General features: G+C 37.0%; 1 pseudogene; it reads right to left on the bottom strand.

Annotated features, from left to right (window-relative positions):
- Positions 1–3,747: 3,747 nt before the first annotated feature.
- LOC122143695 lies at positions 3,748–19,999 on the bottom strand (annotated as a pseudogene).
- Positions 20,000–25,133: the final 5,134 nt, after the last annotated feature.

Raw genomic sequence — 25,133 nt, 5'->3', positions numbered from 1 at the left:
TCTGGTGAACCACTGTGCCAACAGTGTATGCATGAATGCTTTGTATAGTACATGCACATTTTTAAATGATACGAGAAAAAAAAAAAAAAAAAAAAAAAACTAACATTTCTATCGAAAACATATCGTTAAAAGTTGACTAATAATTGATTGGCCATCTCTGTCATCTTTAATAGTAGGCTATTTATAGCTCCTAACAGGCTGTGTGACTATGAGAAGTTATTACCTCAAAATGTAGGCTATCCCTCTGCATGCCACTGTGTTACACTATTATCCTATTTAAATCAATGTAAAAAAATTCTGCTGAACCATTAGAAAAAGTATTGCTGTGTATCAGAATATTATTCTATGGTGGAACAATATAACCCCAAAATATCATGGGAATACTATTGAACACATTTGAAACAGTTTTCACACTGCTTGAAAATTTCAGAAATAATGAAGAAATGGCAAGTAGCACATGACAATTTAAAGTAGAAAGGACTAAAACAAAACATGGTAGCACTGTGACTCTTGTGGGGCGTTATTAATGAATTAGTGTATTTTACTTTGGTAGAGGCAGGTTTTAGTTCTTATTTGAGTGTTGGCGCCATCTGCTGACTTCACCTTTATAATAGCTACTGTTTCTCCGCATTTAACATGAGTTCAGAGTAAGAAGTGTCATTCACAGCAGTCTGCATGCTCCTGTCTGCTGTCTGAGGATGAACTCTCACAGCACAACTGTCAAAATTTACAGAACCTAAATCACAGAAACATAATGGCTTCAACTCAAGGGTGGGAATGGGCAAAATACACTGGAGGTACTAGCTTGGAAGAATCACGGTGATCTTAGATGAACTTTCAGATGTATGTAATTAGCCTATAAAAATTTCAGAATCTACAATAACATCGAACTTATGAACTTATCTTCCCTAAACAGGCACCCTGCAATTCCGGCCAAAATTAAAGACAGCTAGGCCTACATTGTGTGTGAATCTGCACATTTTATAATGTGAGCATTTGGTTTAATAATAATAACAATAATAATAATAATAATAATAAAAATAATAATATAAAAAAGGTTGATTAGTGAAATGAAAGAAACGACTAATAAAAAATGAGAGTGATTGTCTCTAATTTACCTGATTAGCTTAAGCCTCTCCATAGAAACATTTCTTATTGAGTGGTACAGTATTGCATGATTTGTATATTATATTTATTAGTTTACACTTTGCATAGACATTTGGAATTATCAATATTGCAATATTATGCTAAGTTTTATTAAGCTATATATTGTGCTACACCAGAGGTGGAAAGTAACGAATTACATTTACTTGCGTTACTGTAATTTATTGTATTTTTTTGTTTTTTTTTTGTTTTAAAGTAATTTTTAAAATCTGTAATTTTACTTTTACCTAAGTATATTTTGTTTGTAGTTGAGTAGCTTTTTTTGATTTTAAAACACATTAATTACTGAGTAAAAAAAAAAAAAAAAAATAGCTCCCTGCAAACTCACGTCAGTAAATAATGGTTTTAATTTTAATTTGGTGTTTTTTTTTTGAGGTATTTTAATTCGGACAAAAGGGCAGTTAACTTAGTGGTGCAGACACCGCTGAAAACGAAACCCGTCATATTCTAAAGTTGAACTCGAAGGAAATGAAGTGAACCCCTGGCCATATCTCAACAAGACATCAATCCTTCGCAAGCATGTAGAGGTAAGCTAAATAATTGCATCGTTGCATTGGTGGTTAAAAATGAAGCTTTGACATTTTAGCAAGAGGTTTTGCACAAATTAGCCAAAAAGACAGTGCGAAAGTGTCGCTGATATATATCGTCTGCGATAATATCATAATTGTTGTTTTTAATGATGTGCGCGCGCATTTAGAGTGCCTTCTTTCACTGTGTGATTTAGAATGATCACAAAATTGAAGATATAGCGGCAGAACATTTCATATAGTAAATCAAAATCACACAAAGAATGCCGTGTTTTCCTCCAAAAAACATTCATCATGAATATATATATGTATATATATGTATGTGTGTGTGTGTGTGTGTGTGTATATATATATATATATATATATATATATATATATATATATATATATATATATATATATATATATATATATTTACAACAAGGTCAGTAAACAAGTTAATTAAGAGACTTCTATGCTTAGACACCATTACCTGTTTTGCTCTATTTCTACAACAAAAAAAATAATTCCAAACACAGCCACCAAAGCACAGTTTTATGCCTCTGAGCAACATGACAGTGTTTCGCTCCTGAATGAATCAACCACTTAAATGATTCGGTTCAATCACAGTGACTCACTTATTAACAGTGACTTGCTGACACATACTGGCCATTTTAATTTCACATTGAAAGTATCTTTCGTTTTTTTTTTTTTTAATAACTAATTTCTTATTTCAAATGAGTATTCAACATTTTATGTCTTGCATATCAAAACATTATTCATGCATTTGTAACCGCGAGGTTAAATGCATTCTTGTCCTGCACTAAACAGTGTGTAAATACATCAAATGCCACTTCGATGAAGCTTCTATGCAAGCCTATGCATTGAAAAAAGATGAGTTTGTTGATATTTGGATTTGCCTGGGAAACAGCCCAAATGTCTTATTATTCTAAATAACTGATTCCTTTAATTAAAAACAACTAGTTTGAGATTAATAGGCCTATCCAGGGTGTCAAACTCAGTTCCTGCAGAGTTTAGTTCTATCCCTGCTCCAGCACACATATCATGTAGTTTTCCAATAAGCCCAAATGATTAGATTAGCTGGATCAGGTGTGTTTAATTAAGGTTATATCTAAACTGTGCAGGACTGTGGCCCTCCAGGAACTGAGTTTGACACCCTTTGGCCTGTCCCATTTTGGCTCCCTCCCACTGTTAAAATGTAACTAAGTAATTTTTACTCTGAGTAAATTCTTAAACGAGCTACTTTTTACTTTTTACTTGAGTAGATTTTTAGACTGGTACTTTTACTTGTACTTAAGTAAAATTTCATTAATATAATGGTACTTTTACTTGAGTAGAATATTTTTGTACTCTTTCCACCTCTGTGCTACACTTATGTGCAGAAATGGGATCCCTTTCGTAGGCTATTAAATAGATAAAATATTTATAGCACTTTCATTTCCAAAAAAAAACCTAAGCAGTTGGAAGTTGAAATTCACTGAAATGACTCAGATGAGTAGTCGTGAGGTGTTTGGAGAGAAGTCAGGGTGTAGTTCTGCACTCCATCAACGTACATAAAAATACAGTGAACCAAGCAAGAAAAGGTTTTAATATAATTTCATTAGAAACTAAATATCAAAGCAATTGGCATTTATTAAATAATAATAATAAAATAAATAAAAAGCAATGTTGCTTGTATTTGTTCCCAAGACTAAAGAATTTGTGCCTATATCTAGCTGAGAAGGAGTGAGGGGGGGAGGTAAGTCACACTGTAAAACACAATGATTTTCCATACCACGTATTATACACACTAGGATTAGGGGTGAGTGCCAACCCCTGTATGTTTTCTTTCCAACCTTTTACTTCTAAGAGTAGTTTACTTAAGGTGGTTTATGCTGAAGAAATTATTTTTTCTTTTGGTAGTTAGATATGATAGAAAGCTTCCATGGATTCTAATGGTTCCCAAGGGAACCATACACCCTGACAATCAGCAGCCCTACAATATATAAAGTGAGAGTATTTCTATCATTCAGGTGTGCGGGTGAAGTCTCCGCTGTTGGTCACAGGCTTTTCAGTTTCACACAAAGACCACTGAGGAGTTTGGATAATAAAACATAAACCCAAATCCAGCATAGAGAGGCTCAGTGAATGTGGGAGGTGAATGTGTGTAAGTGTGTGAGTGTGTGTGTGTCAGAGACGCTGTAGAAGGACAGACTGCCGGCTGGAATGTCCACATACACTCCTACTCTTTTTAGAGGACCCTGAAGGGACACGTATGTCAGTTTCCTTATTATTGTGACGGACAGTAAAATCTGTTAACAGAGCAGATCAGACTCCAGGAGTTTTCATTAAATCCAAATACACAGTCATCACTCGCTCCTTTCCTGCTGACTCCTTTATATGTCACCGATATGAAAGCATATCCACTCCATTCAGCCTCCCAGTAACAGCGCCCAGACAGACTCTCTCTACACAGAACCTGGGGACACTCATCAAATCTGTCTGGATGCTCAGGATATGATTGATCCTCTCTCACACGTGTCACCTTTCTGTTCTCCTCAGACAGAATGAGATGAGTGTGTGCTGTGTTTGGATCCAGTGTGATGTTACAGGCATCTGAACACAAGAACAGAGACATTTATAATGCAACACAACGATAATCACTAAAGTTGTGTCTGTGTTGTGTAGACATACATTTGCGTAGTCCGGCTGTAATCCTGAGCTCTCCTCCATGATCCTCACTATAAAAAACACAGTGTCACATTCTGCACAGCAGTAACTCTTCCTTGTCAGGTAAAAGTGTACTAAAACCAGGGCTGTAGATTTGGATGTGAGAACTTGCACAATAATATAGTACTTGTAAGCTGATATTTACACTTTGTGAAACGTGATGTTTGTTTTGCCACACCACACATAATCAAAAACACACGGGCTTTTATATTAAATTGCAAACGATTATGGAAGAAAACCAATATAAAATACAATTTAAATTCACGTGTGGCAAGAGGGAACGTATCGTTCTTTGTTTCCTCCTTCAGGGATCGAGCGGTAATATGTAAACGGCCTTTCACTTTCGTTCAGTCATGTCTTATGACACCTGAATGGGGTCCCCTATTGAAAATGACACAATCAATGAAACTGTGTCCACACGATTTGGAAATGCAGGTGGCTGGGCAACCCTGCCTAGAACCGATCATTCACCCTGTGCGAATGGATAAGGTTCTAATCGGCATCTCAGGTGGTTGAGAGTGAGAGTTTTTTTGCAGTCTATATACTTGGTAGATAGTCCTAAATTCAAAAATGTACACTCTTCCCCATTTGGGAAACAAGTCGTTTACTGGAAAAGAATAGGACAAACTTAATAAAAACTAGTTCACACTACCACGACTTCAAGCAAAACACATGTAACTTTTTCTTTTTTTCAAAAGTATGACAAAAGGGTGCAAGTATAATAGAGCGAGTACATCATAAAATTCATCTACCAAACTGCCTGTTTGTCTAATCTGAATCATTATGGTACATTGATAATAAGTAATTTTTTTTGGACTATTGTAGCCTGTGTGGGGTCGTCACCGCTGCGGAGTAACACATAACACATTTCTGCGTGAATCGGCATAGACATAAACTTGGAGAAGACAGTAGCTCCTCAGTTAGAATGTTATTCGCTGCGTGAATGCGTTGCAGTTTCTGTTTATTAACGCTAGAGTACCAAAATTTACATAGTGTTGCTTTTGACAAAACGTCGGCAGATAGCAGTGCTGTTCAGACTACATGACTTCAGGGCTGTCTTGAAGTCGTTTGTGGTGTTCACACCTACGTAAATGATCCGCAACAGGGGTCACATACTACACAAGCTGACAACAACTCTGTCACCCCAAGGACTCTATCCCATCCCCAAAACCACGTTTTGTCACAAAAAAACACGCAAGAATTTGAACGGGGGATGATGGGAAACAGGAGTTGTTTATATTTGAAAATGAAAATAAATTAGTGCTGCATAATGTTTGCACAATGAAAAAAATCAATCCATTTGTTGTGTCCAAACTTTTCTTAAAGCCGCATTGCTGCTGCTGTTTTTCTTCCAGTGACCACAACCCATGCCTTGCTCTCTCACTGGCTGTTTAGCTCGGCATGACACACCTGCACCCATAATGATGTTGAGTCGACCAACCGGTCCAGATATTTAGCATGCTAGATATTTGTTTGCCATCTGCGACGCGTTGGCGACGTGTCAGCTAGCCTCTCTGATGCATCGTTAAGTAGGTCTCACATAAAAATTGCAGAGCACTGATTCGTTAAGTAGGTCTCACATAAAAATTGGAACTGCAAGCAAGACACAGAGCCAAAATATTTTTTGACTGGTATATTATTTATGTAGACCTATGTATCACACTCATATCACATCTTGTTTTGGATAAGAATAACACGTCGTTGTCCGACAATATCGTGTCTCTTTTTAATTTAAATCTAGCTTTACTAGCTTTGGCCCATGGAAACCTCTATGAACACACTTGACTTGGCCAAAAAATTGCAGGGGATGCAATTTACGTTTTTATATAAAGTATTTACCGTATTCTACAATACATGCATGGGCCACACATTAGGATCGGTTAGATGTCTGTCTACGCTGCGAGTCCCTATCAAGCAACTTTACCGATTCAACTACTACTCTCTTCTCCTCCTCCTGCCAGGCTCTTTGGCCTGCATCACTTCAATGTAGAGCAAGCCTCTTCTTGATAAAGCGGCTTGTGAAAATGTGGGAAAAGCAGACGAGTAAGAAGTTGGGGTGAAGTGATCTTTATATAGGCAGAGCAGAATACTTCATCATATTGGATGTTTACGCTGTCAATACAGGAGACAACCTTTTGAACCAATGGGCCACTGGCCAAGTGTCACCTTGGAATTATAAGGTTCTGTCTGACATTTTTATAAAAACTGAGTTATTCACATATTCTGTGACTGATTATTTTATTTATGTTTTTTTTTTTTTTTTTTTGTGTTTTTTAAATTTTAATCCTTTTTTATCTACAAAACAAAAAAGGTTCTATCTACAAAGTATATTGCAAAAACTTTGAAGCAAAATATCTGAAAACCACTCAGAATGCAAATAGAACTTTGTAACTCCAATGTGGCAAAGTCTGACTCAAAATGAGCCAGAATGGGAGATCCTCAGAGCTTGAGTGTATGTGTGCCTGATGGCTTGAAAAGTAAGTTACTACTGTCAAATTTTAGCATTTTTTATTGTAAATTAAAATATCTAGGTCATGAGTGTCCATTATTTGCACACTAAAGCTGCTGTAAAAGGGCTGGTTAAGCCAGGGGTTTTCAAACCTGTCCTGGAGGACCCCCAGCACTACACATTTTGTATTTGCTCCCTCATCTAACACATCTGTTTCAACTAATCAACTCGTTAGTAGAGTCTGCAAGACCTGAATTTGAGAGTGCATGATAAGGGAGACAAACAAAATGTGCAGTGCTGGGGGTCCTCCAGGAACAGGTGTTGAAAACCCCTGCTTTAAGCCACTTTATGAAAATGCTTGTACGTAGAGATGTCCATATTTCTGTATTACCATCTGAACGGGGGGTAGGTTTTATTTAAAAATTAAACATTGTAAATGTTAAAAATAAACAATAAAATAATGCAAATTGGTGGCCATGCATCTACAGTGATGCCGTAGCACTTTCAAAATGGGGTTGTTAAAAGTAATATGTTTGCATAGTGTCTGTAAAATGGACAAAAACTTTCTGACAAAAACATGCCTTGACACTGGTTCTAAAGGGCACTCCTGTCTGTAGAAAATCTAGGTCTGACCATGGCTGACCTGAATAAGCGACAAAAGATGTTGGTGTAATGACCACCCGATGTGTGCCATGATCTCAGGACTTGGCTGTGTAGCCAGTGCTGAAGCAGTCTTATATGCTTAAATCCAAGCAGCATTACAGTGGTTGTGGATGCCATATGCCCCAGGAGCCTCTGAAGTTGTTCCAGTGGAACTGCTGATTTCCCCCTGAACGAATGCCCCAGGAGCCTCTGAAGTTGTTCCAGTGGAACTGCTGATTTCCCCCTGAACGAATTCAGGCAGATGCACTGACTGGTCTCGCCGGCCAGAAGCGCAAGATGGTGAGCTTGCACACCAGATCTCACAAGTGAGCTGATACAAGCCATTCATTAGAGGTCTGCACAGGCTTTAAACTGAAGCCCGTTACCTGGGATTGTCTGACCCGACCCCCCGAGTGGCACTGATTTTTAAAGGGGTGATATGATGCATTTTTTTTTCTTTCTCTTTGGAGTGTTACAAGCTCTTGGTGAATAAAGAAGATCTGTGAAGTTTGCAAAGACTAAAGTCTCAAATCAAAAGAGATAATCTTTATAAAGTTAAGACTCGTCCACGCCTCCCTAAAATGGCTCATTCTAACACAACCCCCACATGTCTATGTCAGTGTGTGGGAAGATTTGCATAACACCACCTAAATGTTCGTGCAAAAGAAAAAAGGCATAAACTTTTATTCTCGCTGTAGTATTGTTGCTGCTGCCACCATGTTGTAGAGACGCTGTGTTTTGTTGTGAAAGCTAAACTACTTTGTTTGGCCTTCCAAAAGAAGGCGATATCCGCTTCATCATGCCTGGAGCTGATTCAAGCTGGTTGCTGAGGAAATACATCAACTCCGCACTGTGAATCGCCGGATCGGCTTTCACCATGGAGGAAGTGGAGTCAAGCCTGGGGTCATCACATGGCCACGCCGTTCTCAAACCTGCCGTGTGTGACCCTGTGTGTATCATTGCAAAAGCAAAACTACTTCGTTTGGCCTTCCAAAAGAGGACACAACTAGAAATCAATGGTTAAGTTGTATTTACAACACTGTTCCAGTACAGTTCAAACCAAATATTCAGATGTGTGCAGCACATTTTATGGAAGACTGTTTCCTAATCCTGGGACAGCACAATGCAAGCACTTCTGACTCACAGCCTGTACATTTTCATATTTAAAGGAGTTTTGAGCAGTGTAGAGTAGTGCTTGTTGTTTGTCATTTCTCCAATCACAAATGCAGACATGGTTTTATGTTTACGCGGCACAATGCGATGCAATGCAACATGTAAAAGGACATTATAAGTCATTATAATCAGTAATTATATCCCCTCTGGATGCAACAAATTCCTTGTTTATAATGTTTTTTTTTTTAAGTTTTGTCTCGTCGCTCCATTACAGTATGGTAAGGGGCATAACATTTCTGTCACATGCTTGATATTCAGCCAATCACAACACACTGGGTAGCTGGCCAATCACAGCACACTTTGCTTTTCAGACTGATGAGCTTTGTAAAAAATCGATGTGTTTCAGAAGGCAGGGCATAGTGGAGAAACAATAATGTACAGCATGTGGAAAATGTGTTTTTTTTAACCTTAAACCGCATAAACACATTTCATTACACCAAATACACGAAATAATGTTCTTTTTAGCAATGTCATATTAGCCCTTTTAATTTAGAGCCCTAACCCGAAATCATTTTTTCATAACAAATAGCCAAACTTTTTATATATGCCTTAAGTTCATGATCACATGCAATGGTTCAATAGGCTAAACAAATAAAAAAACACCAGTTATGAAAACTTTATGAACAACAGGTGCAACCGTCACATAAATTCCGTTGAGTTTTTTAATGGTTTTAACGACAACATCCTAAGTATTCCACTGTTCAGTTTTCCTTGTAAACTGTAAGAATGTTTTCCTAATTGCTGTATTGCAATCGTTGCTCACAACTTGCTAGCTAATGTGCGTATGCTGTTTGCCGTGTTGTTGTATTGCAACAGGCACAAGAGCAAAACAAGTTCAGTTTTTAAATGTAGCCTATACAATAAGGTGATAAGCCACAGCTAGCATGTGCTTTAAAAAGATTTTTTTTTTTAATGTATGACTTGGAGGCAAAGGGTTTAAAACTTACGGTCATTTTCGTCAGTTATGGCTCATTACCATTCTGCTAAGATCACATTTATTTGAATTAATTAGAGAGAGAGAGAGAGCGAGAAGGATTAAAGTTGTGTGTGTGAATTACCTGCATCTGTGTGTCTCTCTTTACAAGCAATAAAGCTTAGTTACTTCAAAAATAGTGATTTTATGCCTCATTGCTAAATAATGCAGCAGTTCAGTATCAAAAGCTATTTTATTAATGAAAGTTTCTGTGCGCCAGAGTGTTTCTTTGTGTACGCTGCATGATCTCCGATCTCTGTGTGCAAGTATTGTGTGTGTGCATCAATGAAAGCATAGCCTATTGCATATAGTTTTACTTTAGCTACAAACTCAAGTCCGACCCGAACCTGAAGCTATTCATTAAACATTAACCCGAACCCAACCCAAAACCTGAGTGTATTTCAGGACCCGTCGGGCTCGGGCCAGGTAGCAGCAGACCTCAAACAGTTGTCAAGATGTTGAGTTGAGTATCCAAATGCCCACTTCCCATAGAGGAGCAAGAACACCCTCTGTGACCTTCGTGAAGATGCAAGGAGACAGAGACAGCCTGAAGGGGAGGAGGGGACCTTGTACTAATATGCTTGACCCTTGAAAGCAAACTAAAGGAACAGTGTGTGTCGAGGTAGGATCGAGACATGGAAGTACAACCTGAGGCAGGTGGTCTGGTGCATGCATCCTGAAATCCTGTGTGTGGTGCTGCGGGGCTGTGCAGCTGGTGGTTATATCTCAGTTTGGTTACATGGTTATTCTCATACTTACATATGCACCAGTATAGAATTTACTAAATGGTGTTGCAGTATTTGTCCACTCCACTATATAATGCTTGAACATCACAATGAATGCAATGGCTTAAGATCTTGCATTTGTGCAAGTGAATTTTGTAACAGAAAAATCACAAAAGTAGTAGCAAAAATCAAGGTGCTAAAAATGTAGGTTTGTGCTAGTTATACAGCAAAAAATGAAGTGCTAAAGTAAAAATGTAATACACACTTGTGCCTGTATTGGTGTTTACACATTTGCAACTAGTGGTCTGCGACACTGAATTTAAAGCAGGTGTTTTGATTATTGTGTATGTGTGAAAGTTTAAATATTCAAACTTTGCACATCAGAGATTTAAAAGTAAATTTCAGATTACAGGTATGGATATTTCTAGTACTCAAATTTCTCAAATTCAGATTTGAAGCTCTCAGGTTTTTGCTACTATTTTACCTTCATACTTGCTGATCAACATACCTGAATTTCTCCAGCGTACAGTTTGGATGGTTGAGCAGCTTTTACTACCCTGATTCTCCGATGTGATTGTAGATCAGATCCAGCTCTTTCAGGAGTGAGGGGTTTGAACTCAGAACTGACGTCACATAACAACAGCCTTCCTCTGTTACCTTACACCCAGACAATCTACACACACCCACAGCAACAGTCCACATCACATTAGTTTGTCCCCATGACAAAAAATAAAAATAAAAAAATACTGTCTGAATAGGGCATATGTCTGTATTCATAAAAAAATCCCAATTTATATTAATTAATTATTTTAATAAAATTACATACTTTTTATAATGTGTATTTTGTTTGGTGTCAGAAATCAAGGGCAAGCCTAAATTGATATGTTTAGTTTGATGAGAGTAAATCTGTGTTCTTAAATACCTCAGTATGTTTCAGTTGACAATGCGAACTCTTCAGTCCATTAAAGAGGAGCTTCACACCTGAAACCAGCAGGTCATTGTTACTCAGGTCCAGCTCTCTCAGACAGGAGTTTAATGATCGCAGAACTGAAGACAAACTTTCACAGCATTGACCAGTGAGATTACAAGAGGACCAATCTAAGGAGAACAGTAAAGAAGAGAGTACTTAAATTTGTGTCACAACTAGGGTTGGGAATCGAAAATCTATTCCAATTCTAGAATTGGATACTTATGGTTAAAAGTTAGATACTTGTTATAAAATGTACATTTCGATTTGTCTTTTTGGTTCCTGTTCATGCATTTTTCGATAGACCAGATCGCAGGAAGCATGACTGATTGATTGATTAAATTATATGAATGATATGATCAAATTGATGAATCCTATATATGATTGATTGAATTATATGAATGATATGATCATATATCTGGTGGCATGATGTTTTTCAGTAACTTGCGAGCATATGATTGGTGAAGACCAGAGGTCCAGGGGATACAGTTATCTTTCAATGTTACTTTGGGGGTATAACATTATGTTAGCAGGGACCTTTCTCTATCTCCTTTGCACTCAGAGGTTGAAACTCTGTAAATTAGATCATTTTTGCAGAAATTAAAAGCAAGACAAAGACAAACTCTTTGACTGGTTTTTCATTCTCAGTTTCACATTTATTGATCAATTTCAGAAATATACACGACACACCATTGCTTTGAAAGGAAAGTTCACACAAGACAAAGTGAGGAGTGTCACAGGTCGATCATAGCATTTATTGTCAAAGCACTGCATCCCTTTTCGATTGTTGAGTCGTTTAGGTAAGTATAGAGGGAACTTCAGAGGGAAAACTTTTTTTTATTATTTTGAGTTAGCCTATCAATGTTTCTTTATTCAGTGGCAAGGGTGCTGAATCTTAAGTACACACACATGTTTCGAACATGGATGGGGCAATAAAAAGGCTATAATTTATGAAAAGCTAGGTTGTTTTGCCCATACACTTAATCTTGAAGATCAGAGTGTCTATTCAGCAGTGGTGGTCAGTAACGGAGTAGCTTTACTTCGTTACTGTACTTAAGTACATTTTTTCAAGTATCTGTACTTTACTGGAGTAGTTTTATTTTTAGTAACTTTACTTCACTACATTCCAAAGCATAAGTGCATACTTTTAACTTCACTACATTTCATAAAACATATCGTTACTCCTTATAATAGGCTATATCAGGTGCTCTGACACGCAGAAGCGGTTTCTGATTCAAGAACGAACTGATTCTTTTCAATGAACTTTTTAAAACGATTCATTCACGAATTAGAATGATCTGATTGCAGCTGTTCTAAAGTCAACAACTCACTGTTTCAAATGAACCGTTTAGTGCAAGTCTCTAGTGAACTCAATTCACAACCGGGAGATTTTGTGAGCGCGCACGACTGATGCTGCTAAAAGTAAGTTACTAATGTTGAATTTTAGGATTATTGATTATTTTAACTGAAAATCATATTTAGGTCAAATTTGTCATTTGTTTGTGAACTAAATCTGCTGTAAAGCGTGATCTATTTAAGCCCACTGAAATGCTTGAATGCAAACACATGAGCATCTGTGCCTCTTGGGTCAAAAAAATAAAACATTAAAATAACACAGATTAAATAAAATAACTAATGCACGTTTAAATTCCCGCTGCCATAACATTAACAGTTCTATTAAAATGTTACGCATTTATCCCTATGTAACGTCTGTTTTTATATTGTTTATCAACAGTATAATAAAACTATATTGTTTGAATTAACCACCCAAGTAGACAGATATGAATTTTTATTCATAACCATACTGAAAATAAGTAAATATTGGTAGCTGATGCTAACTGTCTAACAAGCTTGCTGGTGCTAAGTTGAAGTAATTTTTAAAAATAAAGTTCAAATATTTTTATTCAACCACCTAGATAGATTATATCTGGGGGAAAAAGAAAGGCTGATGATGTGTTCAGAAAATGGTAACTACAGTAATTATCAAAGTGGGAAGTGATGCCCTCTGGGAGTATTTGACCAGGGGTGTTTTTACACCATAGACAAGGTTTGAGAAAATGTTCTTCCTAACTTCAGGCCTTATTCTCGTCATATATAACTGTGATGTTCTGCAAAACAACAAATTTTAAAACACTTTTTTTCTTAGTGGTGAGAATCTGATGGTCAGATGTGACCATGGAGCACAAAACCAGTCTTAAGTTGCTGGGGTATATTTGTAGCAAAAGCCAAAAAATACATTGTATGTGTCAAAATGATTAATTTTTCTTTTATGGCAAATATTATTAGGATATTAAGTAATGATCATGTTCCATGAAGATATTTTGTAAATTTCCTACCGTAAATATATCAAAACTGAATTTTTTGATTAGTAATATGCATTGCTAAGAACTTCATTTAGACAAATTTAAAGGTGATTTTCTCAATGTTTAGATTTTTTTGCACCCTCAGATTCCAGATTTTCAAATAGTTGTATCTCAGCCAATTATCATCCTTTCCTAACAGTTTATTTATTCAGCTTTCGGATGATGCATAAATCTCAATTTTGAAAAATTGTCCCTTATGACAGGTTTTGTGGTCCAGGGTCACAAATCTGTTTTCTCTCAGGTACATCACAGTGTAAGCTTCATAGTGAACATTACTACATCACTCTCGTCAGTGTAGTCCATATCAACAACAAAAATATATCTTGACTCCCTGTAGTGGTTATTTTGGGAAAATTCCAGGTATTTTGAGCAATAGGATTATAAAAAAAAATATGTACTAATATAAAAATTAAAATTAGTATGTACTATATAAAATTGCTAAATAAATCTATCTATCAGTACTTTTTTACTTAAGGTACATAAAAAAATTAGTACTTTTGTACTTTCACTCGAGTAAAATTGTAAAAGGGAGTACTTTTACTTTTACTGGATTATTATTTTATATATATGTATCTGTACTTTAACTCAAGTACGTGATTTGTGTACTTCATCCACAACTGCTATTCAGTGGCATCAGAGCCAAAATGGACAGCAAGAATCCGGAACAATGTTGTCTGGAAGAAGAAATCACCTATCATTTTAAAATGTATAAAGTACAACATTTGTTTAAAAAATATAACCTACATTTTAATCTTACTTATTGCTTCTATCTTATTTGCCCCCATTTGCCTCGACACTCCATTATTCTGGTTGTAAGAACCAGCTGGAATTCCCTATACTTGATAATTTGATGATTTCTAGAACAGTACCCTGCTATTTAAGCAGCCAGCTTGGATCGGCATTTGAGAAAGCCAACAGAGAGGGACAAGAAAGAACAAATAGTTTACCTGGTTCTTTGCTATGAGTGCTATGACTGTAACGGTTGAAAGCTTCCATAAGCTTCTTTTGTTATTGTTACCTACTCTGAAAATGTAATCTTTCTCATACAGACTTGGCTTGGCTGACTGAGGAAGATTTCAGAAAGGGATAAGAGTAGTTCATCCTAAACAGTTTGAAAAATTGTGTTATTTCCAAAAACTTATATATTGGTCTAATATCATCAGTCCCTGACCAAATACCTTCTTGTCTAAATCTTAATTGCACTATCTTTAGCCAAGAGTGGATTGTAGACAAAAAAGGGTTACAATGCGTCAAATGAGGAGAGAAGAAAAAAAGAAATAATGACGACGCAGAGAGTGAGGAAGAGGATGACAATGTAAATATAATATGAAAATAACCAAAATTTAATAACTAAATTTGAATTTTTGAATTTTTCTTTAGCATCTTCTTTTTCTCTTAAGTAATAAGCCTGCTCTTTCTTTTACCACCTCCATGCAAGAGGGCAATAATTATCAGCCTTTCTGTTTTCTTTTGGTTCTGTTGGCTTTCTAACTAGTCTCCACACCTGTTTCTGTTCTCCGTAATTACTTTCCTTTTGTATTTATACCCTGAGTTTCCTTAGTTCTAATGTCCATTCTGATCCATTTTGTTTCATGGGCTGTGTTTCCTTAGTCCTGAGTTTTCATGTTCCATTTGGACTGACTTATTAAAAGATTGTTTTGTTTGAATACTTCACATCCGTTGTGCGCTTTATCACAGCCACCAAGCTGCAACAATAATATCGTCATTGGAGGAATTTTTGCAGCTGATGATGAACATGAAAAATTAAATGCAGAGGAGAGCCGCGAACGTTTTCCATATGGAAGGCAAAGTGGGTGCAGAGCTAAAACAAGTACTAATACAGTACAGTTATGACTACAATGACACTCTATGACAACTGCTACCTGGTGGTGGAAACCAAAAAACAACAACCACAACAAAAACAATCTGGCCTATTCATATTTATGGGTGCAGGCCTCTTGTGTTTTTCTTGCGTAACAAAGGAGTTCTGCACCGTGATTTTGACAGGGCACTTATTTGGAGATCGAGATTATGTACCTTCCATTTTTTCCTGCATCTGTTTTGAAAGCCTCGTCAAAAATGTGGGTACATTTGTGTTGGAACCAAAGCAGCCCATGCAGATAAGTTGGTTATGTCTGGACACACACGTATGATTTGATCACTTGCAATTAATAGTGCAGATCTTTTCTGACTGAAAAGACCTGATTTGAGGAAGAAAAAAAAAAACAGATTTGCCAGCAGTCTGCCCTGACAGGTTTTGTATGCTCCCAGAATCAGTTTTTATGTAGACTAATGCTGATTATTTTATGGTATAGTTAACGGCACAGAATAAATATGTTTGGTATATATACTGTATGTTTCCTTTTAAGGAGACTAGTGTGGCTGCAGGAGTTGCTCATTAGAACTTGTTGCTATCAGTCTCACTCCATTTCCATCACTTTCAGCTCCACCCTACTTGCAACAAGCTAGTTAAGGTGTGTTTGATTAGGGTTGGAGCTAAACAATTCAGGACAATATTGCTCCAAGAAAAAGGTTTGTACCCCACTGTTTACCCGCTAAGGAAAACTGTACTTTTAAGTCATGTAAAAATTCTAATCTTAGTCATCAATGATGCTTTGTTTACTGTTTTGTTAGGGGTGACAAACGATACATGTATTCATACCGAACCGTTGCGGTATGGACATCTCGGTTCGGTGTATGAGGGCCTTACAACGTATACAGGCAATTCACCCTCAATCCAGAAGGGGGCACCCGCAGCAATAAAAAATGCTGGTTTGATAACCTGCCGCCAGCAGAAGAACAGCAAATGCTGCGAGTTGTGCACCTGTAAACAAAGCCCACTAGACACTGACCATGTGCTGACTCTGAATGTGTCTCTCACAGACTGGCAAAGGAGTACACTTTAAAGCCTTGTGCCTCAACAGTTTGCATAAATAATATTTCCATATTTGCGATGTACGTATCTGAATGCTAAACTATTGTTTATTATGTAAGTTATAGGCTTTGTAACGTCAGTTCCAGACGGGTGTCACAGAGGCTTGCGCGCCTGATGTTTGGTTCATGGTGTATTTCATTTTGTAAACTACCAACTGTGCTGTCAAGTTAGCAATGCTCGGAACTTATTTGTTTTGTGTGTGCGTGTGCAGGTGCGTGCCGGCTGCCGACCACTTCAACTGTTTCCTTATACCAGCAGAATCAACTTTAAACACTTTTTAACTTCATTACATAAAGGCAGCACTGTATAAAGGTCCTGCTTTTATTTGTGAACACCTCAACAATGAAAATCAAAAGTCATTGGTGCTCTTTTGTAAAATAAAGAAAACAAACAGGATGTTGCTTTCTGCTATCTGAGTTTCCTTTCTATAAACAAATTAAGCCCATCACAAAAATGAACTGAAACTCAGCATATATAGGCTACGTTATGTGTCGCACTTGTTTATGGTCCCTCCCCTTCTCGTTTATTCTGTAAACTCAAATTGAATATATTTCAAGATTTATATATAGTTTAACAATCATGTATAAATATAAGTATTTTCACATCTAGGTGTAAAAAATTTAATTCTGTACTACTGTCTGTTCAAACATCAAATGAAAAGAAACTGAGCATAGTGTAATTTTTCTTATCATTTTGTACAAATCGTATCGAACCATGACAACCATACCGAGGTATTGTAACCGAAAACCATGACATCTTTGTACTGTTCACCCTCCTACTCTTTGTATATACGCCAATCTTATCTACTCCCCCTTCGTGAATGACTGCGTGGACTACTACCACTGTGTTGGTATGGAAAAATATCTTCCTCTCATGCAGATGCAGGACGTACTTGTGATAGTTGGCTGTAGTCTGTGTATTCAAGCACAATATTTGACCCAGATGCAGGCAATGCGATTTGAACAATCATGGTTGTGCGCTATTCAATTCAGGACACTGATTTCAAAATTCTTTGGTACACCATTTAGATAGGGAAGATCTTTTATTGTCTTGTTTTTGTGATTTGTGGTGAGTTTAGTAAAGCTTTTAATTGTCGTGTACGTTATTGTTGTATGTGTCATATTTTTTAAATTCTCAGTATTTTGAAACTTATTTAATTTATTCAATAAAATTAAATTGTTTTCTTATGCAGTATGTTTTGTTCATTAAAAAGGTATCTAAAACTGGCAACATAGCTACCCTACCATCTTGGCATGAGAGTAGCAACAACAGCATGAAAATACTAGAACCTGTGTGTATAATCAGTTGCAATTATCTTATTTTTTTAGAACTTTTTACTGAAAACAAAGAAAAAAATTCTGGATATTAAGATTTGATATAAAAATCTGATCTCTTCCAAACAGCTATTCATTCCCATATTTAAACATATTGAATGAGTAAATGTAAAAATCCAACCTCAGTATGTTTAGTTTACAGTAAGAACTCTTCATTCCAGCACAGAGAAGCTTCACTCCTGAATCCTGTAGGTCATTGTTACTCAGGTCCAGCTCTCTCCGACCAGGAGAGTTTGATGATCGTAGAGCTGAAGAAAACAACTTTCACATTGCTGAAGAGGGAGAGAGACCACAATAAAGCAAGTCTATAAACAGGAAAAAAAAACATTGTTTAAGATTGTCATAGAGATGTCTAATTTCTGTGTTTGAGAATGCCAATTAGAACAAAATCTTTAAATTGACCATATATCTAATATGCTGTGTGACAAGAAGGTCTTTGAACATAGATCATGTTCAAATTAAGTAGCTTTTCACTACTAAGTAATACTTTGTTTGTGATATAAATATACAAGCTTTGAATTCTGAATGGTTGTAATCATCTTTTCCACACAGCTGTGTTTCTACTCTACTATTCAGTGTGCTTTCAAATTCTTATATCCTTTCTACTTCAATGCTCATAAGAAATTTGTGTAATATGAATAAAAACAGGGTTGATCATTTCATTATATTAATTAGACTCACAATTAGGACAGAGCCACAATTAACAGAAAAATCAATTTCTTATGTCTGTGGGTTTACCAACACTGGATCTTGAGCATGATGAACATAGAGTACACATTTGATGATGTTACTCTTATCATTTTCATGGCCTTTCCACTGCATCCCAATGTCGCATACTATCCACCCTATCTGCGCTAAATATCCTACTGAAAATTACTAATATCACATAGCATTTAGGATGGATAGTTATGCAACATTGGGACTCAGGACCTTTAATGAGGTGATGATGTAGATTCAGGTGAGTTTGATATAGGGAAACATACAACATGGTTTTTTTCCAAGGACCAAGGTTTGGGAACAACTTATGTGGATAAACATGAGTATCCCTACTCACAGAATTTTTTGCAGTTATCATCACAGCTGGTATCAGTCTCCTATCTGCCCTCATCCTGATGTGTTGTATTTCATAGGATCAAACTCATCCAGCACCTCACTCTGACATCTGTATCATGTAGGCTATTTGCTGATGCAGTGAGAAGGAGACGAGTTTCTTTTCTGAGAGTTTGTCTGATTTCCACAAACTCCCTGAATTTCTCTTGACAGAGTCCTGATCTTTCACTTCCAGAAGGCAGAGGAAAAGACTGATAGATTCTTTCTGCTGTTGAGACATTTTGTGATGCTCTTTAAATTTGATTGCTGAATCCTGTCATCATAATAATCATCATCAAAATCGGGTATCATTGTTAATCTTGATTGTGTCTTTGATGTGCTTTGTGCTGTCTCTCTGATGGTGGAAGAGCTTTTCTCTGTGTGTGTTCAGTAGATCTTGTAAGAGCGTCTGATTGGACTCAATGAGACCCCAGCAGGAACCGCAGGAACAGATCCAGGGTGTCCTTTTATCACTCCCTGAAGAGTTTTATTAACTGATTGATCTTAGTAACGACAAATACATGGAGGTTTCCCCCAGACCTGCCCCACATATTACTCATGATATTCATAGTTCACTCTCCTGAAAACAACTCCAGTGGCTCCATTGTTGTTTCATCAGATGAGATAAAACACCTAGAATGCAGCAATAAACTCCTGAAAGCTCAGATGTGTGAAGTCAGTAGACTTTCCTCTGAATGAATCACTGATTCCTCCTTAAAGATTTCAGTGCACATCCCAGAATACACTGAGGCCTCATTGACATCTGCTGCCACACTCTCTCTCAGGGTCCTCCTCATAGAACATCACATTGCCCCTCCATCAACTGATGAAAAAGCCAGTTCCAGCAAGTTTCACAATCACTTCTCTGTTGGACCTGCTTGGGTTTCTCTGGATCTTCATACTTCTGAGTCTCATTTTTATCTGAATGAGGCAGGAAGTGGATGTACATTGCGACGGTCAGCGAGGTTTTTGGGGAAGGGATTTTCTTGCACTCATATCTTCTTTTCCAGGAGCTTCTGAACGCACCAGTGGATGACAGATCCAGCAGAAGACGGGGGGATGGTGCACATGATGTAGAGGCTTTTCACTTTTTTTAATATGTGAAATGATTCTGCTTGGCTTGATGCTTGTCCACTGATTCTCTTCTTGAAATAATTCCTCCTTCTGTGGCTCATTGAATCCTTCACATCTCTGTCACAACGGTTTGATCATCATTTGGAGGCGGATTCTGACTGGCTGCTGCTGGTCTGGAGGTGATTCCAGATAGAGATCCGAGGGGCAGCAGATTTCCTTTCATTAGGGTTTGACATGCTGAACACAGCCCATGATGAAGTCTCAGTCATATCTGTAACTTTTTCAACCATCCTGAATACAGCGTAATTCTGCTTTCATCCAGGACCATCAAAGATAACACAAACTTAAACACTCCTCATAAATCTTTAAGTTCTAGATCTTGAAGTTCAGGATTGAAAGGCAAGCAAAAGTCTGTGAAGACTGAAACTGACCATCTTTAATTACAGTTTAGCTCACGAAATGGGAGCAACAAAACAGGAAGTCCACATCTTGATTTGGCTTTTCCCTCGCCCAGTCCCCCCAGAATGAACTTCTGCACAGAGACAGTGTTTTCGAAGATTCCAGCGATGCCTTTAGTTAAGAACTGCCTTTAATATTTGTCTTTCTGCTCAAATCTTTGTTCAGGTAGGGGTTTTAAAGATGTCATTGCAGTAGATTGGAGTGTTATGTGAGAATTTTGTGTTTTTGGGGGTTGTCTCCATCTGTAAAACACTCATGTTCCTCATTCCCTCTCTTTCTACTCTCTCCATTTATGGATGTAGAGCTGTGTGATATGCTGTTCAGAAGAGTTTGATTTTCTTGTATATTGATTCCTTCAAATAACCTCTTATATTTTGTGTCTTCAAGTTGTTTGTGGTGAGTGTCTTTGACTCTCTGTAGACTTTCATCACCTACTGGTTTGCGAGGATTCCAGTTTTCCAGGTTTCCAGTCTCTCTGCAGGTACAGGCCAATCATCTCTATTCTCACAGCAAGGACAAGAAGAACAACACATAGAAAGAATGAGGTCACAAGCAACAAGTTCTACTAAAGCCAAGTGTCATTCAAAGAGAAAAAAAAAAAAAAAAACGGTTTGAGACAATGCCCACACTGGTTCTATTGTATTAATAAGTTTTATGAAGAACACTATCCCAGATCATTTAGAAACTGTAATTCTTGCAAATGCACAAACTTTGAAACACTGTGTGTGTATACAATGATGATGGGCCTTTCTGTGTCAACTCAAACAGAGGTCATCGAGGAAAAGTAAAAAAAAAAAGAAAAGAAAAAAAGATTTTGACTTTGTGTGTGTGTGTGTGTGTGTGTGAAAGAAATGCATAAACGAAAGAAGAAAACCAAACATGTTTAAATGCCATGGATGAATGTTTATCTGAGACTTCCAGTTATTTTATAGAGGGGGATCAAAATGACTATTTTAATCTGAGATAAAAGAACGTTTAAAAAGCGGGAAGATCCCCCCTACCATGCTTGTAACTCAAGAAACTATTAAAGGTATCTTCTAAATATGATTTTAAATTCTGGTTTCTTAACATACTTTTTTGGTAACACTTTATTTTAAAGTGCCCTTGTTAAACGCATACATGTACTAACTATAATAATAACAACAATTATAATATATGCATAATTACATGAAAGTAACCCCTTAAAACCAAATCCTAATCCTAAACTCTAACCTTATAGAAGTGCGCACTTATTTAAATAATATTATCCTCGTACTTAAAATACATAATTACACAGTAACAAGGACGCGCTTAAAATCAAGTGGTTAACGCTTTATTTTCGATAGGTCCACTTTTAGACATCCTACTAACAGTAAAGTAACTTTGCAACTACATGTAAACTAGACTGTTAGTGTGAGTATTAATTAGGACTGCCTTGCTTAAGATCTTCTAACCACTTTCTTTGACTCAACTTTATACTAACCATAAAGCTACCCTAACAGTCTACCTCTGAGAGTTAGTAGACATATAGTTGTAAATAATGAAATACGTTGACAAGTTAGTTATAGTTAGTAGAATTTCTAAAGTGGACTATCGAAATCAAGTGGTAACCATAAAGTGTAACCTACTTTTCTTTCTTTTAAGGCCTTATCTTTCCACTTCAGAGATATGTGGGATCTTATTATGGCTCCATGAGTATTATTGTTAAATGTGTATACATTTTCAGAGTATAAAAACACAAATGTGGGTCACAATGTTCTAAAGAGGAATTTCAAAAGGACCCTATCCATTCCATGTCCAAAATTGTTTGAATTTTACCTCAGTTTTAGCAAATAATCTGAAAATGGAATGTTTTGCCACAATTTTTTTTTTTTTTTTTTTTGAGGAACTGAGGAAATCAAGGAATCACAGTTTAATGAAAAATATTAGCAAACATTGTGACAGGTTGACAATACGGCAATGATAACAGTGATCTGAGCACCGATGGAAGCTGATGAACTGCTCGCGATGTAACAAATAAAAGATGCTGGCCGTCTTTAAAAGTCATTTTCAACCCCGCTGTAATCTGGCTCCAAATCTCAAAGTGAAAATTGACATTTTGACCCCACTCTACAACAATAGTTTGTAAATATTCATCTCATGGCATTTAATAATCCGTTGGCTTTTAGGAATTATTTGTGTTTGTTCTTTCTTTAGAAAATTAATATTAACAATATCACACTTTTTTAGCCTGATTTATTTTTTTTGAAACTTTGTGGTGTGGAGCTGACCTCATGTTGTGGCAATGATGGATATGAATTTAGTTTCCCATTAAATGGCCATTTAATTGACGATGTGGCCGAAGGTGTTGCCTGAGTGTTTACCTGGGCCACATCTTTTACTGTACAACTGAAGAAGCTTACTGATACTTTAAGGAACACTGTGTTCCACGGGAAAAAAGAGGCAGTACACAGATGTTTATTACATCAAGCCACTGTCAGGCTTGTAAAACCACCTTTTGCAGGACATTTTCACGGATTTGGGTGAGCCTCTTTTCTCCATGACATATCATTGAATCAGATTGTCTCAAGCCTAAAATAAGGCCCCCAGCATTAATCTTTGATATGTGGGTTAAATTATCCTGCAATATCAAACAGGGTTACCATAACATACACACCCCACCAAGCCCTGGAAAAATCATTCCAATAAAGTTGTAATTGTCCCTAAAATATATAGTTATCGGTTTACTCAGATTGTTCACTAGCTAGAGACTTGAGCAAAACGTTCAGATGAGTTAGAGTTTAGCAATGATTTATGCACTTATAGGGTTATCACTGTGGAAGTTTTGAAATGTGGGTCCAACAAATAAATTAAAAAAGGTCGAAACACTATTGATGCTTAAGATTTTCCGTCCCTTGTATGGTAAGTGTCTTACCTGTGTGGTTAGAGGCTCACTGGTGCCAATCACTGAATCTAATGGGTACTTCCATGGATGCATCGCGCTTCACAGAGCACAACAGCTGGGTTTCTGGAGATGCTGCTCTATGGTTCTGGTAGAGACCAACATCTCCATCCCTATCTCTCCTCATAGAGGCTCATTTTAGAGGCTGTGTTCTTCTATAGCTTCATTCAGTCCTGCATCTAAAAGTGGGCCAAATCTAGATTTTTTGCACATATGTGTCATATAAGGATTTTATTTAATTTATTTATTTTCCAGAACATTGTTTTGGGGAGGGGGGGGGTAACAGCAACAAACAACAAGGAACTACACTTTGGTTTGTGATTTGGGCCACTCGTCATCGAGTTGGTCTTCAATCAGATAACAAGTGTTTTGCAATGCTCCTCTGTCTGAACAATAAAACAGATACATGTGGCTTCACAATCACCTACACTCCATGTTTTACTTAAAATAACATTTTTGCGTTCTCTGTTACTGTTATTTTGTGCATTACAGATAAGCCCGTGATTTAATCTGATATTGCCACATTTCACAAAATATATAAATAATAAAACCCTGTGTATCAGAGCATACAATCAGCATTGCTGGCCTTGCAAAATTGTAATCTTCTGAATTTGTAGATCAAATGCTACACAACCAGGTGGCCCCGACTGGGATGCCATGTCAGTGAGATGCATGTCTCACCGCATCCAGGCCACACACAAGAAAAAAGGGCCAAAAATTGTACCAACAGCTTGACCCACAATAGCAGTACAAACATACATATTAGTAACTTAAGAGCCAGTAATTGTTACACCTCATTGGTATTAATTTGTAGGGTCCTACCTATTAGGGGTAAAAAAAAAGGAAACAAATATGTCCTTTTACGGGTGCCTGTTCCAGTGGACAAGCGTTGTACACCAAACGGTGCAATTTTGTCCCCGTATTTCCCCGGAAAAAGCATATACATCCACGACAATTTATAAAACCAATCATTTGTATGACCCTCACATAAAAAGGTCTAAATCCTTAGTTGGGGCCTTATTTTCCCCAATTCCTCTCTTCATCACCTCATTTCACAATTGTTAGCAAAGAATGGTTTTTATCTAAAAATGCCTTAAAATACCCGGGGATATTCATAAACCGATATTCCATACACAATAACGCACTACCATTCAAACTTTTTTGGAACATTACGATTGTAATGTTTGTTAAAGAATCTCTCTTATGCCTCCACAAACCTGCATTTATATGATCCAACGTACAGCAAGAAGTAGTTAATAGTGTGAAATATTTGTTCTATTTAAAAAGAAACTTGCTTTCGATTGGAATCTCTATTTACAATGTAATTTACTTCCTGTTAGCACACGTATGATGCTGATTTTCAGCATCATTACTCTAGTCTTCGTGTCACTGATCCGTGATCATCTTACTGTCAAAAATCCACCGTCTTTTCGGTTGCGTTATTACTGATACTCACTTGTATGTATCGACATCTATATGAGCACTTGTCGTGATAAAAGCAGTGTGAGTCATACGCCGGTGTGCTGTTCTGCTGGGCGGATAATAGAGAGGGCAACGTCATATACACAGGTGCTAGTGTATACTGCTAAAATAAGTTCGTGCCTTTGCTCTAGCATTACCGCAGGTGTTT

The sequence above is a fragment of the Cyprinus carpio genome, unplaced genomic scaffold (genome assembly GCF_018340385.1).
Source record: "Cyprinus carpio isolate SPL01 unplaced genomic scaffold, ASM1834038v1 S000006483, whole genome shotgun sequence".
Classification (NCBI taxonomy): Eukaryota; Metazoa; Chordata; class Actinopteri; order Cypriniformes; family Cyprinidae; genus Cyprinus; species Cyprinus carpio.
This window is presented reverse-complemented; position numbering and strand designations above follow the sequence as displayed.